The sequence below is a fragment of the Pseudophryne corroboree genome, chromosome 7 (genome assembly GCF_028390025.1).
Source record: "Pseudophryne corroboree isolate aPseCor3 chromosome 7, aPseCor3.hap2, whole genome shotgun sequence".
Taxonomy (NCBI): domain Eukaryota; kingdom Metazoa; phylum Chordata; class Amphibia; order Anura; family Myobatrachidae; genus Pseudophryne; species Pseudophryne corroboree.
In genome coordinates, this window is record NC_086450.1 from 335,465,958 (window position 1) to 335,481,147 (window position 15,190).

The following is a 15,190-nucleotide window of genomic DNA, read 5'->3' on the forward strand; positions in this document are numbered from 1 at the left end:
ATGTCAGAGGGATGCGACGGTAACCCTGGCAACCCGATGTCCGGAGCTTCACACACTGTACCCGGTCATGTCGCCTGGCAGGGGAGGCTATAATGAAACAAACATATACAGTGCATAATGAAAAAACAGAACAGCAAAATTAGGTGGAATAAAAAGTTACAATGCAAATATAAATAAGTGCTGGTACAAGGGCTAATTCACAGAACATGTGATATTAAGCCCGTATATGCCAACTACACAAAATAAGCAAATTATATGATAATTTGCAAAAGTAACTAAAGCTAGCAGGCCAATAATTGGACAGTCATCTATAATAATAACTATAGGCATAGAATAAATGCAATCATGGTGTAAAATACAGTTGCCATAACTCCTGAACCTAGTTGAATGGTTCAATCTAATAGACGGAATTATCTATATTGTAGATAATTCCAATTAATTTTCTCGTTCAGACCTGCTGGGTGTAACGTATTTAACTTAATGATCCATTTAGCCTCCAATCTATGCAATGCCAGAACCCTATCGCCCCCTCTGGGTAACACTGGTATGTGATCAATAATTTGATAACGAAGATCAGACAATGAATGAGCCTTGGCACAACAGTGTCTAGATACCGGTTGTTCATTCGCATTACCTAATAGAGCCTGACTAATATTGGAGCGATGTAACGCCATGCGTTCACGTAAAGTGCGGGTGGTAAGACCCACATAAAATAATTGACATGGACAGATGATGTAATAAATGATGAATTTGGTCGTGCAATTCAGCACATGCCTAATGTTAAATTTCTGTTTGGTAACTGGGTGTGTAAATGCTGATCCTGTGATCAAAGAGGAACATGTGATACAAGACGGACATTTATAGCAACCAGCTTTCTTGACAGATCCAAAGATACCTGGTCGGGGGGAGTAGTCAGTAATGTCGGTTTTAACTAATACGTCGCGCAAATTGCGACCTCTTTTGTAACTCGTCATGATTTGGGTGTTATTGAAACCCGGTAGGGATTGATCAGTCTTAATGATAGGCCATAGCGCTTTACTGGCACGTGGTAAGATGGGACTAGAAGTAGAGTATCTAGTAGACCAGATAAATTTATTCTGGTCAAATTGCTTATCAGATGAATCTTGAAGTATGATCTCACGCTCTTGACTCATCACCCGATGTTTAGCTAAATCTAAATCCCTACTGTTATAGCCACGGCTTCTAAACTTGTTGACTACAATGTCTAAAGCATCGCTTAGCTGTTCCGGATTACTGGTGATCCGAGCCACCCGAAGCATTTGCGAATAGGGAAGACCCTTCTTTAATGCTACCGGATGATGGCTGCTGGCATCTAACAGTGAATTACGGTCAGTGCTCTTGTAAAACACTGTCGAACTCAATTTGCCATCAGACAAATGGACTGTGACATCGAGATAATCAATCGTATCAGGTCTACACACAAAAGTAAATTTAATAGGACCCGGTGTTGCATTGATCTTAGCCATCATATCATGAAAAGAGACCTCACTCCCCTGCCATAGCATGAATAAATCATCTATGTATCTGATGAACCATTTAATGTTAACACTATATGTAGTGTTTTCAAAAAATAGTTTCTGTTCCTGATCGAACATGAACACATTGGCATATGCCGGAGCCACACTGCTGCCCATGGCACAACCAGATCTCTGTAAATAAAACCTACCATTAAACAAAAAATAATTTTTAGTGAGAACCAATTCCAATAATTTAAGGAATAATGTCTTGTCTAAACCAAATTCTGCATCTAAATTACTGATGAATCTATCCATGGCATCTAATCCCTCTACATGCGGTATAGACGTGTAGAGAGAAGAGACGTCCATAGTACAGAGTAACGTGTCTGCTGGCAAATCATTAAACTCCTTAATCTTCCTAAGGAAAGTAGTAGTGTCCTTCAGGTATGTGGGTCGTATGGTCACATGCGGTTGCAATAGCGAATCCAAAAATTCAGCTATCGGCTGGTACAAAGATCCCCTCGCCGACACAATCGGTCGGCCCGGGGGGTTCACTAAGCTCTTGTGAACCTTTGGTAGTGTATATAGACAAGGGGTAATAGGATTCTTAGGGATGAGGACCTCTTTCAGTCTCGGATTGAGCAATTTATTCTGGACAGCTTGGTCTAATATGGTGTTAAGTTCCTTTCGGAAATCTGCCGTTGGATCTTTTGATAAAGTCAAGTAGGTCTCAGTGCAAGCCAATTGTCCCATAATCTCTTGGACATATTGTGTTCGATCTTGCAGTACTATGCCCCCGCCCTTATCGGCCGGGCGAATAATAATAGATGCATCTTGGCTCAGATCCTTCAAGGCTTTATGCTCGTCCCGTGACAGATTGTTATAAATGGGTTTAGGAGTAGCTAAGAATCTATTAACCGAATCGTCCATCAACCTCCCAAAGGTTTTCAGCGAAGCATTGTTGGAGACAGGATCAAATGTTGAGATCGGATACTTCCGTATAATATGTTCTGCTGGATCCGGTGATGGTTGACTATGAGAATATTGAAAAAATTCCCTTAAGCGTAACTTCCTGTTCATCTGGTGTATATCGGCCTGCCACTCAAAAGGATTATGATGGTTAGTGGGAACAAAAGACAGTCCTCTATTCAATACAGCTTCTTCTATAGAAGTTAATTGTCTCGAGGACAAATTAAAAATCAGGTTTTCTTGGACTTGTTCCCTTTTGATGATCCTTTGGTTTTGTCCGCCGCGTCTCGTGGGCTTGGACCAGCCTCTGCCCTGGCCCTGGTGGTAGCCCCTAAAGGGGGACGTTTTGCAGATAGAGAATCGTCAGAATCTGCGACCACAAAGTCGCTGTCACTATTTGATGAGTGATGTCCTTTATCCTGGCGTACCAGCACTTATTTATATTTGCATTGTAACTTTTTATTCCACCTAATTTTGCTGTTCTGTTTTTTCATTATGCACTGTATATGTTTGTTTCATTATAGCCTCCCCTGCCAGGCGACATGACCGGGTACAGTGTGTGAAGCTCCGGACATCGGGTTGCCAGGGTTACCGTCGCATCCCTCTGACATCATTCAGGCGTCCAGTCCTGTCCGGAAGCGCTACGCGCTCCGTGAGCCGGGTTGCCATGGTCACCGTCGCCGCCTGAGTACGTCATCTCCCAGGCGCTCTCGGCCTGACCGGAAGCTCCACGCTGTCCCGAGGTTGAGGATGCCGGCATGGGGGGCTATTTAGGCGAGTTCTATGTTGTATGTATGTTTGTTTACCTGTCTGTTTGATGCACTGGCACGACCTGATGAAGGGTCCTGCGAGACCCGAAATGCTGCATAGTCTGTAAGATGCTTGTGCCATTTTATCACCGTTTTTCACTGCACCATTGGCTGTTGGAGTAATGCAGTGTGCTGATTAATTGGATGCATTAAAAAGAGTTTTATTCTCAAGTCCTGGAGTGCCATGTCCTGTCTTGGACATTTGTTTGTTCCGACTCCCTGCTAATAAACAATATATATATATATATATATATATATATATATATATATATATATATATATATATATATATATATATATATATATATATATATATATATATATATTATTTATATTTATATAATAGAATACAAACAAATTGGCACTCCCATTGCAATGCAAAAGGAGCACCGGTGCCTTCACTAAGCAAAGTGTTCACATAGGCAGGAAAGAAGGAGTGGCACTCGGCGACTTAAAAAATACACTTTTTGCTTTTTAAGTCGCCGAGTGCCGCTCCTTCTTTCCTGCATACATATACATATTTGTATAAATAACACACACACACACACACACACACAGTTATAGGCCACTGCAAGAAAATTGATTAGGACACAAATCCTCATTATACCACATTCAGGCATTTAACTTGAGAGCTTGTTGTTTTTCGGTTACAATACCCTTTATTAAATAACAGATTTCAAATTCAATATACCCAGATTTCAAACCTATAAACTGTTGAATTCTAATCAAACACCCTACTCATTTGTCTATTTGATGCTGCATAGAAACTATCAACACTATATGAAGCTACTGGTACTTTGTAAAACAAAATAATCAGCATTGAATTGCGTAGATATATATAGTGTGCAGCCACACATCCACACTACACTGCTCAGTCGCAATGCTGATAATTTTTTCACAAAGTACAAGGTAAGCTTCAAACAGAATCCTCTAACTTAGAATTCTCTAGCTTTCTATGTAAGAGCAGATACTGTAGCCCAATGAATAGATGGTCTGACTGCAATCCCGGGTATGTCAGCATCTTGAACTGTAATAAAGGATAGTGTGACTGAATAGCAAAGAACTCTCAAGTTAAGTTCATGAATGTTGTATAGGTATTAGCAACAGAAGGGGTCATGGTAGGAGACAGGGTCGGTCAGGAGATGCTGGGCTTCAAAAAGGGTGGAAGCTGCAAGTGAAAGTAATTAAAACAGATAATTGACAAGTGCCAACAACAGCGCCCCCTACCCTGCAGTGCTATGTGCAGTGCCCCCTCCACACACACCTAGTTACAGCCCTGAACTAAGGAGTGCGATTGTCCGGCTACTGAGGGAAGTGGAGGACGAAATTTTATTTCTCTATCATCCTCCCACAAAGGATAGAAAAATAATAACTAAAGAGTGTGATTGGCCGGTTAGTAAGGGGAGGTGAAGGCCAGAATTTTATTTCTCTATCATCCTCCCACATAGGATACAGATGTAATAACTAAGGAGTGTGCTGCTAAATACACCTGCCAGCTCTTCATGAGCCCTTCTACATTTCGGTATGGCAGAACATTGTCCATCAGTACTCTGAGACCCAAATAAACCAGAATGTGTACCATCCAGCATACTCTAATATAAAGGTAAAATTATCTCTCCTTTAAATACACTACCTTTTATTATTTATCCTAATAGTGTAAAATTTCAGTTTTCTCTATCACCCTATGGGGACACTGGTCTGAGGACACTGGACTGCGGCTGTAAAGCAATGTTTCATTGCCTTTATTTGTGCAGCATTTTCATCAAGATAATGGGCCTAATTCAGACCTGATCGGTGCTGTGCGTTTTTGCACAGCAGCCGATTAGGTCTGAACTGCGCATGCGCCGGTACAGCAGTGCGCCGGCGCATGGAAGACAGCCGACGGCCATCTCAGCCCTGCGATCGCCTCTGCCTGATTGAATGGCAGAAGCGGTCGCTGGGCGAGAGGGGGCGGGCCGGCGGCATTTGCCAGCCAATTTAGGGGCATGGTCCAGGCAACGCAGGCGCGCCTGGATCGTGTGGGGACAGGTTGCGGCGGCTGTGTGATGTCACGCAGCCGCTGCGACCCTCACAGCGACGAGTAGCTCCCTGCCAGCGCGCAGGAGCTGCGCTGGTGGAGAGCTACTCTTCAAGTACAAAAGCATCACCGCTGTGCAATGTGCGACGGGGTAGGACCTGGCATGCGGGGCGTACTAGCCCTGTGCTGGGCGTCCCCCCGCATGTCAGAGAAGCTGATCGTACATGTGCTAAATTTAGCACATCTACGATCAGGTCTGAATTAGGCCCCATATACATAAAAACAATCCTTACCTTAAGAAAAGGAAAACACCAAGTGAAGTGCCAATCCGCGGCGGGACTGCACACCCGGTTGATGGCACAGCATATGTAAAGTCATAACCGTGTGCCACAGGCGGGATACCGTCAGACATATTCAAATATGTCCATCACCATGGAGATGTCTAAACAGAAGAGCTTACTGTATGTACTGTATGTACATAATATAAAATAAGAAGCAACAGTACAGTGGTACAAAATTATATAGATTAAAAGCGGATGTAATGATAGCATAATCTAAGCATAATAAATACATATAAAAGTATAACTACAAATACTTTCCAAAATTAGCTAAAGGTAGCACAAATCTATAAAAAGTAAACGTTTAGGGAAACACTATCATGTACCAATGGACAACATATTGATGCCCGATTGCTCATTAAGTCCTTTGGAGGCAAGGGAATCAAGGCGAAAGATCCATCTTGCCTCACACTGTAACAATTTTAGACCACGATTACCACCCCGTATAGACGGCGGAATGTGGTCAATCATACGGTATCGCAGAGAGGTACGGCTATGTCCTGCAGTGGCAAAATGCCTTGCAACTGGTCGCTCACTGGTGCTTTGACAGATGAACGGTGGGCAGACATGCACTCTTTAAAAGGATGTTCAGTCTTCCCCACATAAGACAGTCCACAAGGATAAAGGATTTGATAAACTGTAAACTTGGTATTACACATAAATCTAAAACGTACCTGTAGTGGTCTCCCAGTCTGTGGGTGGTAAAAAGGGTATCCGTTCAGATGGTCACCAATGTTAAGGTCGACATTGACATGGACAAATGGTCGGCACATGAAAATGGTCGATATGGCTTTTTAAAAAAATTAACAGATTTTTAACTTTTTAATACTTTACCATCCACGTGGACTACGATTGGGAATAGTAACCTGTGCCGAGCGCAGCGGCAGCAGAGCGAGGCACCTTGCCCGCAGCATGGCGAGCTTTGGTACACTAATTGGGGTTCCTGGTCATGTTACGTAAAAAATGAGCCAAAAACAGTTAAAAAATCCATGTCGACCTTTTCACATGTCGACCTTTAATGTGTTGACCATTTGTCCATGTCGACAATGTCAATGTCGACCAATAGTGGTCGACCTAATGACTGTCGACCTTAACATTGTCGACCATTCATACCGGAACCAGTAAAAAGTGGCAACGGGAATTAAAAAACCGTCAAGTGCTGTTTGTCACGATCCGGGTATCTGGACGCCATTACTTGCCTTTTAGATGCCTTCTGAAGCTGGCTCAGCGTTCCAGGGCCGGATCTCATCTGTGTTCCTGATGTCCACACTCTGCATATCCCTCCTGTCACTCTGAGACGCTGTCACAGCGGCGCCATGTTTGAACCTAATGTGGCGTCTCCCGTCCTCCGCGGCCTCCGCCACCGCTCCTGTGTTTCAGTATGCAGGTTGTCAGAGTGGTGCCCCATGCCTGCTGCGGCCTCCGCTGTCATCCATGTGTCTCAGTGTGCAGTTGTCAATTTGGCGTCTCCTGTCCTCCGCGGCTGGCGCCGCCATTGCTGCTATGTTTCCACATGGTTTTCCAAACCAACTTTCCCTCCAAGTACTAACATGGGCGCAGCCATGTTTGTTCCAGTCACATGTTCAATCTCCACCAATCCGCTGCACTATGAATCTGCATGATTGGCCAGCCAATGCCTGCCTTGCAGCAGGTATAAGTATCCTGTGCCTGAACCAGGAAATGGTCAGTGCTTTGAATGTCAAACCTTGTTCCAGTCTCTCTCCTGTGGTTGTGTCTCCAGGTTCTAGCTCCTGTCTCCAGCAGCCACTACGAGACCCGCATCGGTCTTCCATCCTGCGGTGCAGCCTGACTCTGCAGCCCTCCGTGGCTATTCCAGCTTCCAGCTATTAACCCATCTGCTTCCAGCGGTCAGCTTCCAGCAGTATCCAGTTTCCTTCAAGTGCCGGTGTTATTCCAGCGGATCCCTACTTCCCAGCAGTATTCACTACCACCGGTAACCTCTTGTCAACTCTTCTGTTTCTACGCTCCCTAGCATCTTACAGTATCCACTCCGTGTCTTCATCACCTGGCTGGTTCCATCCAGCATCCACTCCGTGTCTTCATCACCTGGCTGGTTCCACCCAGCATCCACTCCGTGTCTTCATCACCTGGCTGATTCCATTCAGCATCTACTCCGTGTCTCTACCACCTGGCTGGTTCCATCCAGTATCTACAACAGTCTGTTCAAGTTACCAACTACATCTATACTTCTACTGGCGTGTTCCTCGGCTATCTTCACTACTACAGCCAGGCCTGGTAAGGTTATTCCATCAAAGGACTTTAACATCTATTCCTCCACCTACCAGTGCTCTGTGATACCGCTCATGGTTATAAGTGATCCAGGAACTGTATTATTTGCCATTTGCTTTTATCAACTGTGAATACTGTTGTTTCTACACAGAGTCTGTTAATAAAACTTTTATTAACTTTTAACCTGGTTGTCATGGTCACACCCTCGGGTAATCCTTCTACACTTACATGTCCAGGGGTCTGATTAAACCTCCCAAGTTTAATTTAATTTCAGCCCCTACAACTGAGGCTTCCTCCTGTCAGCCTAAACCCTCAGTTGCGACAGTAAGCACTGACCATATGAATCCAGTCGGAGACCAGGATCAAGTGGCCAGGCCGATGCAAGAACTGGCAGCCAGAATCGAACATCAGGAGGCTGCACAAGGCCACATCATCCGCTGTCTCCAGGATCTCTCTACCCGACTGGATGGGATTCAAACGACCCTCCGTGGACCTGGCACGTCCGGTGTGTCCACCACAGTGACACCAGCTGTAACCCCACCCACCTTACCCATTTCTACTCCACGTCTTCATCTTCCAACGCCAGCGAAATTTGACGGATCTCCAAGATTCTGCAGGGGATTTCTCAACCAATGTGAAATCCATTTTGAGCTACAACCTGGCAATTTCCCCAGCGACCGTACTAAAATTGCCTATATTATTTCCCTTCTCAGTGGCTCAGCCCTTGACTGGGCATCACCTTTATGGGAGAAGTCTGATACCCTGTTATCTTCCTATACTGATTTTATAGCTACATTCAGGCGCATCTTCGAGCCAGGCCGGGTGACCTCTGCTTCATCTGAGATTCTCCGTTTACGCCAGGGAACACGTACTGTGGGACAGTATCTTATACAGTTCAAAATCCTGGCATCCGAACTGGCATGGAACGACGAGGCCCTGTATGTTGCATTCTGGCATGGCTTATCAGAACGCATAAAGGATGAATTAGCTACCAGAGACTTGCCTTCTAAGTTGGATGAGCTAATTTCACTATGCAAAGGTTGATCTTCGTTTTAGAGAAAGAGCAACTGAGCGAGGAGGATCATCTATTCCAAAGTCTTCTGCTTCTCCTCCTCGTCAACCGTCTCCATCCAAAGATGAGCCCATGCAAATTGGCCGTTCCCGTCTATCTCCCGCTGAGCGCCGAAGACGTCTCTCTGAGTCTCTCTGTCTCTACTGTGCAGCTCCGTCTCACGCTATCAATGCCTGTCCCAAACGTCCGGGAAACTCCAAATCCTAGCTCGCCAAGGAGAGGGCCGGCTAGGAGTAATGATCTCCTCTCCATCTCCTCATGATTGTAATCTCCCAGTCTCGCTTCAAATTGCTCAACGTTATAAGAACGTCATTGCCCTCCTGGATTCCGGAGCAGCTGGGAATTTCATAACCGAAGCTTATGTTAAACGGTGGTCCCTACCCACCGAGAGACTTCCTACGTCTATTTCCTTGACTGCCGTGGATGGCAGTAAGATTTTTGACGCAGTTATTTCTTTAAGGACTCTACCAGTTCGTCTGAGAGTAGGAGTTCTTCATTCAGAATTTATTTCCTTTTTAGTGATTCCAAGAGCCACACATCCAGTGGTTTTGGGCCTTCCATGGCTCCGTCTTCACAATCCATCGATTGACTGGACGACTACGCAGATACTAGCATGGGGTCCCTCCTGTGCTGAGACCGGTTTGTCCAAAGTGCTTCCTGTTTGTTCTTCCTCCCCCAGGTCGTCTGATGTTCCACCTCCTCCATATCAAGACTACACAGATGTGTTCAGTAAAGCCTCCGCTGATATTCTTCCTCCTCATAGAGAATGGGACTGTCCAATTGATATCATCCCAGGGAAGGTTCCACCACGAGGTCGAACTTATCCGTTGTCCCTTCCAGAGACGCATTCCATGGAGGAGTACATCAAGGAGAACCTGGCGAAGGGTTTTATTCGACCTTCCTCTTCTCCAGCTGGCGCATGCTTCTTTTTCGTTAAGAAGAACGGTGGCCTGCGGCCGTGCATCGACTACAGAGGTTTGAACGACATTACCGTTAAGAACAGTTATCCTTTACCCTGGATTACAGAGCTCTTCGATAGAATTAGCGGAGCAACCATCTTTACAAAGTTGGATTTGAGGGGTGCCTACAATCTCATCCGGATCCGTGAGGGTGACGAGTGGAAGACCGCCTTTAACACCCGGGATGGACATTATGAGTACCTCGTCATGCCCTTCGGATTGAGCAACGCTCCAGCTGTTTTCCAGCATTTCGTAAATGAAATCTTCAGAGACATCCTGTACCGCCATGTCGTGGTTTATCTAGATGATATCCTTATCTTTGCCAATAATCTAGAGGAGCATCGCTTCTGGGTAAAGGAGGTTCTGTCCCGTCTCCGTGTCAATCATCTCTATTGCAAATTAGAGAAATGTGTTTTTGAAGTCAAATCCATTCCGTTTCTAGGTTACATTGTGTCCGGTTCCGGACTAGAGATGGATCCTGAGAAACTACAAGCAATCCAGAATTGGCCGATACCCCTAACCCTCAAAGGGGTCCAGAGGTTCTTAGGGTTCGCCAATTACTACAGAAAGTTTATACAAGACTTTTCCACCATTGTGGCGCCTATCACTGCTTTTACCAAGAAGGGTTCTAACCCGTCCAAGTGGTCTGAAGAAACTACGCAAGCTTTTCAGCTATTAAAGCAACGGTTCATCTCTGCACCAGTCCACCAGCCCGACATCGACTCTTTCATTCTTGAGGTGGATGCCTCCTCCGTTGGAGTAGGAGTGGTGTTGTCTCAGAGGGCTAAAGATGGTCATCTGCATCCTTGCAGTTTCTTCTCCCGGAAGTTCTCCCCAGCTGAGCGCAACTATGCCATTGGCGACCAGGAGTTGCTAGCCATCAAGCTCGCTCTGGAAGAGTGGAGATATCTGTTGTAGGGAGCTTCCCATTCAGTCACTATACTTACCGACCACAAGAATCTTTTATATCTGAAAAGCGCACAATGTCTCAACCCTCGTCAAGCCAGATGGGCACTTTTCTTTTCCAGGTTCGACTTTAAACTCCAGTTCTGTCCGGGTTCTCAGAATCGCAAGGCCGATGCCCTTTCCCGCTCATGGGAGCAAGAAAAGGAGTCAGCGTCTTCAGACAAGCATCCTATTATTAATCCGTTGGCATTCTCCACGGTAGGGATGGACTCTACGCCCCCACCAGGGAAAAGTTTTGTGAAGCCGGTGTTAAGGAAGAAGCTCATGCATTGGGCCCATGCTTCCCGTTTTGCCGGACATACAGTCATCCAGAAAACCCTTGAGTTTATCTCTAGGTCCTATTGGTGGCCAACTCTGAAGAAGGACGTCATGGAGTTTATTGCCTCTTGCCCAAAGTGTGCCCAACACAAAGTCTCCCGCCAGTCGCCTGCTGGGCAATTGGTTCCATTATCTGTTCCCCGTCGACCCATTTGTCGATGGACTTCGTTACAGACCTGCCTATGTGCAACAAGTTTAATACCATCTGGGTGGTAGTTGACCGGTTCACCAAGATGGCACATTTCATACCTCTCACCGGTCTTCCGTCAGCTTCCAAGCTGGCTCAAGTGTTTATTCAAGAGATCTTCCGACTTCACGGTCTTCCTGAAGAGATCATCTCTGATCGTGGTGTACAATTTGTAGCCAAGTTTTGGCGAAGTTTATGTCAAGCCCTCCAAGTCAAGTTAAAGTTTTCTACAGCTTATCATCCTCAGACCAAAGGTCAAACCGAGAGGGTGAATCAGGACTTGGAGGCCTTCCTCCGCATTTATGTGTCTTCCTCTCAAGATGACTGGGTTCAACTCCTTCCTTGGGCCGAGTTCAGCCACAACAATCAATACCATTCCTCATCTTCTTCAACACCATTCTTCATCAACTATGGATTCCACCCTAAAGTTCCAGAATTCCAACCGCTTCCAGCAACTTCTGTTCCAGCAGTGGATGTCACCTTGCGTCAGTTTTCTAACAACTGAAAGAGTGTGCGAGCGGCCCTGCTCAAAGCCTCGTTCAGGTATAAGAAGTTTGCTGATAGAAAGCGTAGAGCGGTTCCTGCTCTCAAGGTGGGTGATCGTGTGTGGTTGTCCACGAAGAATTTGAGGTTGAGAGTTCCCAGCATGAAGTTTGCACCTCGTTACATCGGTCCTTTCAAAATTGAACAAGTCATCAATCCTGTTGCCTACAAACTCCAGTTACCTCCCTTCCTGAAGATACCCAGGACATTCCATGTTTCCCTGTTGAAACCGCTGATCCTGAATCGGTTTCATTCTGCACTTCCTCCAGCTCCGAAAGTCCAAACTCAACGGGGAGTTGAGTATGAAGTGGCCAAGATTCTGGATTCACGTTTCCGTTACGGTCAATTGCAGTATCTTATTGACTGGAAGGGCTATGGTCCTGAAGAACGCTCTTGGACCAATGCTTCAGATGTCCATGCTCCTGCCTTGGTCCGGAATTTCCACTCTAAGTTTCCTCAAAAGCCGAAGAAGGGTCCTGGGGCCACTCCTAAAGGGGGGGGGGGGGTGCTGTCACGATCCGGGTATCTGGACGCCATTACTTGCCTTTTAGATGCCTTCTGAAGCTGGCTCAGTGTTCCAGGGCCGGATCTTATCTGTGTTCCTGATGTCCACACTCTGCATATACCTCCTGTCACTCTGAGACGCTGTCACAGTGGCGCCATGTTTGAACCTAATGTGGCGTCTCCCGTCCTCCGCGGCCTCCGCCACCGCTCCTGTGTTCCAGTATGCAGGTTGTCAGAGTGGTGCCCCATGCCTGCTGCGGCTTCCGCTGTCATCCATGTGTCTCAGTGTGCAGTTGTCAGTTTGGCGTCTCCTGTCCTCCGCGGCCGGCGCCGCCATTGCTGCTATGTTTCCACATGGTTTTCCAAACCAACTTTCCCTCCAAGTACTAACATGGGCGCAGCCATGTTTGTTCCAGTCACATGTTCAATCTCCACCAATCCGCTGCACTATGAATCTGCATGATTGGCCAGCCAATGCCTGCCTTGCAGCAGGTATAGGTATCCTGTGCCTGAACCAGGAAATGGTCAGTGCTTTGAATGTCAAACCTTGTTCCAATCTCTCTCTCCTGTGGTTGTTTCTCCAGGTTCCAGCTCCTGTCTCCAGCAGCCACTACGAGACCCGCACCTGCCTTCCATCCTGCGGTGCAGCCTGACTCTGCAGCCCTCCGTGACTATTCCAGCTTCCAGCTATTAACCCATCTGCTTCCAGCGGTCAGCTTCCAGCAGTATCCAGTTTCCTTCAAGTGCCTGTGTTATTCCAGCGGATCCCTACTTCCCAGCAGTATTCACTACCACCGGTAACCTCTTGTCAACTCTTCTGTTTCTACGCTCCCTAGCATCTTACAGTATCCACTCCGTGTCTTCATCACCTGGCTGGTTCCATCCAGCATCCACTCCGTGTCTTCATCACCTGGCTGGTTCCACCCAGCATCCACTCCGTGTCTTCATCACCTGGCTGGTTCCACTCAGCATCCACTCCGTGTCTTCATCACCTGGCTGATTCCATTCAGCATCTACTCCGTGTCTCTACCACCTGGCTGGTTCCATCCAGTATCTACAACAGTCTGTTCAAGTTACCAACTACATCTATACTTCTACTGGCGTGTTCCTCGGCTATCTTCACTACTACAGCCAGGTCTGGTAAGGTTATTCCATCAAAGGACTTTAACATCTATTCCTCCACCTACCAGTGCTCTGCGATACCTCTCATGGTTATAAGTGATCCAGGAACTATATTATTTGCCATTTGCTTTTATCAACTGTGAATACTGTTGTTTCTACACAGAGTCTGTTAATAAAACTTTTATTAACTTTTAACCTGGTTGTCATGGTCACACCCTCGGGTAATCCTTCTACACTTACATGTCCAGGGGTCTGATTAATCCTCCCAAGTTTAATTTCATTTCAGCCCCTACAACTGAGGCTTCCTCCTGTCAGCCTAAACCCTCAGTTGCGACACTGTTACACTTAAGGTTAGAAATATCGGATTTGACCAGAATATCCCGTAAATTCCGTGCAGAACTGTAACAGAACATAATGCGTGAATCAGTAAGATTAAGGTCCGAATCAGATTGAATAATAGGCCAAAGTTTGTGGGATACCTTATTAATGATTGGGCTAATTGCAGTTGTCTGCGAGTACAAAGATGCTGCCTCGACAAGAAGAAAAATCGCCCCGTGCAAAATTGTGAATGCATCGTAGTTCGCTATCCACTCGCAGATGCATATTCCCGGAACATCAAAGAAACTTTGCCGTCTGAGCAAATGTGAGTAGGTCTGAGGCCTCCACTAATCTGCGACTGAGACGGCCTGGAAGTGGTCTGAGCCAACGTCAGAGACCCTCCCCAAAAACGCATGGGTACGCCTGCATTTTTCTGACACAGCCAGAAAACGGCAAGTTTCCACCCAGAAACGCCGGCTTCCTGCCAGTCAAACAGCGGGTACATTGCGATTACAATCTGTACGCATTTTCTGTTGATATTACCTCTCACGCGTGCGCAGTCATTAGATAATCATAATCGCTCGATTTGTAATTTCTCACAATAGCGATTCATGCTGAATTAGCCCTTAATCTGTTGTAAATGACTAGAATCATAGCCTTGTGCTAGAATTATCATAGCGTCCATTTGTAGCCCTGCTAGGACTGGGTCAGATGTAATACGCCTTACCCGCAGTAACTGTGAGTAAGGCAAACCTTTAACCAAAGGCTGAGGGTGACAACTGGCATAAAGTAATAAATCATTTTTATCAGTCAGTTTAGAATTTGTCAAAATCAACTGTAGCAGTTCAATAATGAGGTTCACATCACGCCCTTTATAAGATGAGTGTTGTGTCGAAAAACATCTTACTGATGAAAACCCCACCTCATGTGGGATTATGGTGTATAAGTTACTAACATCGATGGTGAACATACAAACATCATGGCCCAGAACCGGAAGTTTATGTAATTTAATAAGTAACGATGTGGTATCTACTGTAAAAGGTAACGTTGATGTTCCCGGATGCAGGGCTGCATAAAACTGTCCAGAAAAACTAAAGTGGGTTGAAATAAACCACCCAGGCAGCAATAATGGGTCTACTTTGACACTGACTGTATATGCCACACACACACACCACACTTTTGGAATCAATTATATAAAGCACCAAAGTCCAATTTTCTAATATAGTGGTCCGCTGCTCCCTTCTTTGAAGTCCCAAAGTCCAAAGGGCAGTGACTCTGTTAAAAATAAATGCATAAGGGGCCCTGACAAAGTCTGTGATGAAAATGGTCAGGGCTCAGCT

At 45.8% G+C, this 15,190-nt stretch overlaps 1 protein-coding gene across 6 annotated transcripts in view; it reads right to left on the reverse strand.

Moving 5' to 3' along the window:
- MYH11 (myosin heavy chain 11) overlaps window positions 1–15,190 on the reverse strand; it is a 281,015-nt gene that overhangs the window by 241,262 nt on the left and 24,563 nt on the right. The window contains exon 2 of one of the 6 annotated variants that reach the window (XM_063934372.1): window positions 1–87. This exon is cut by the window's left edge and continues 163 nt beyond it. The exons of the other annotated variants lie outside the window; for them this stretch is intronic. The gene's annotated coding sequence lies outside the window, so the exon portion shown is untranslated. The remainder of the gene's footprint in view (window positions 88–15,190) is intronic. 6 annotated transcript variants of the gene reach the window in all.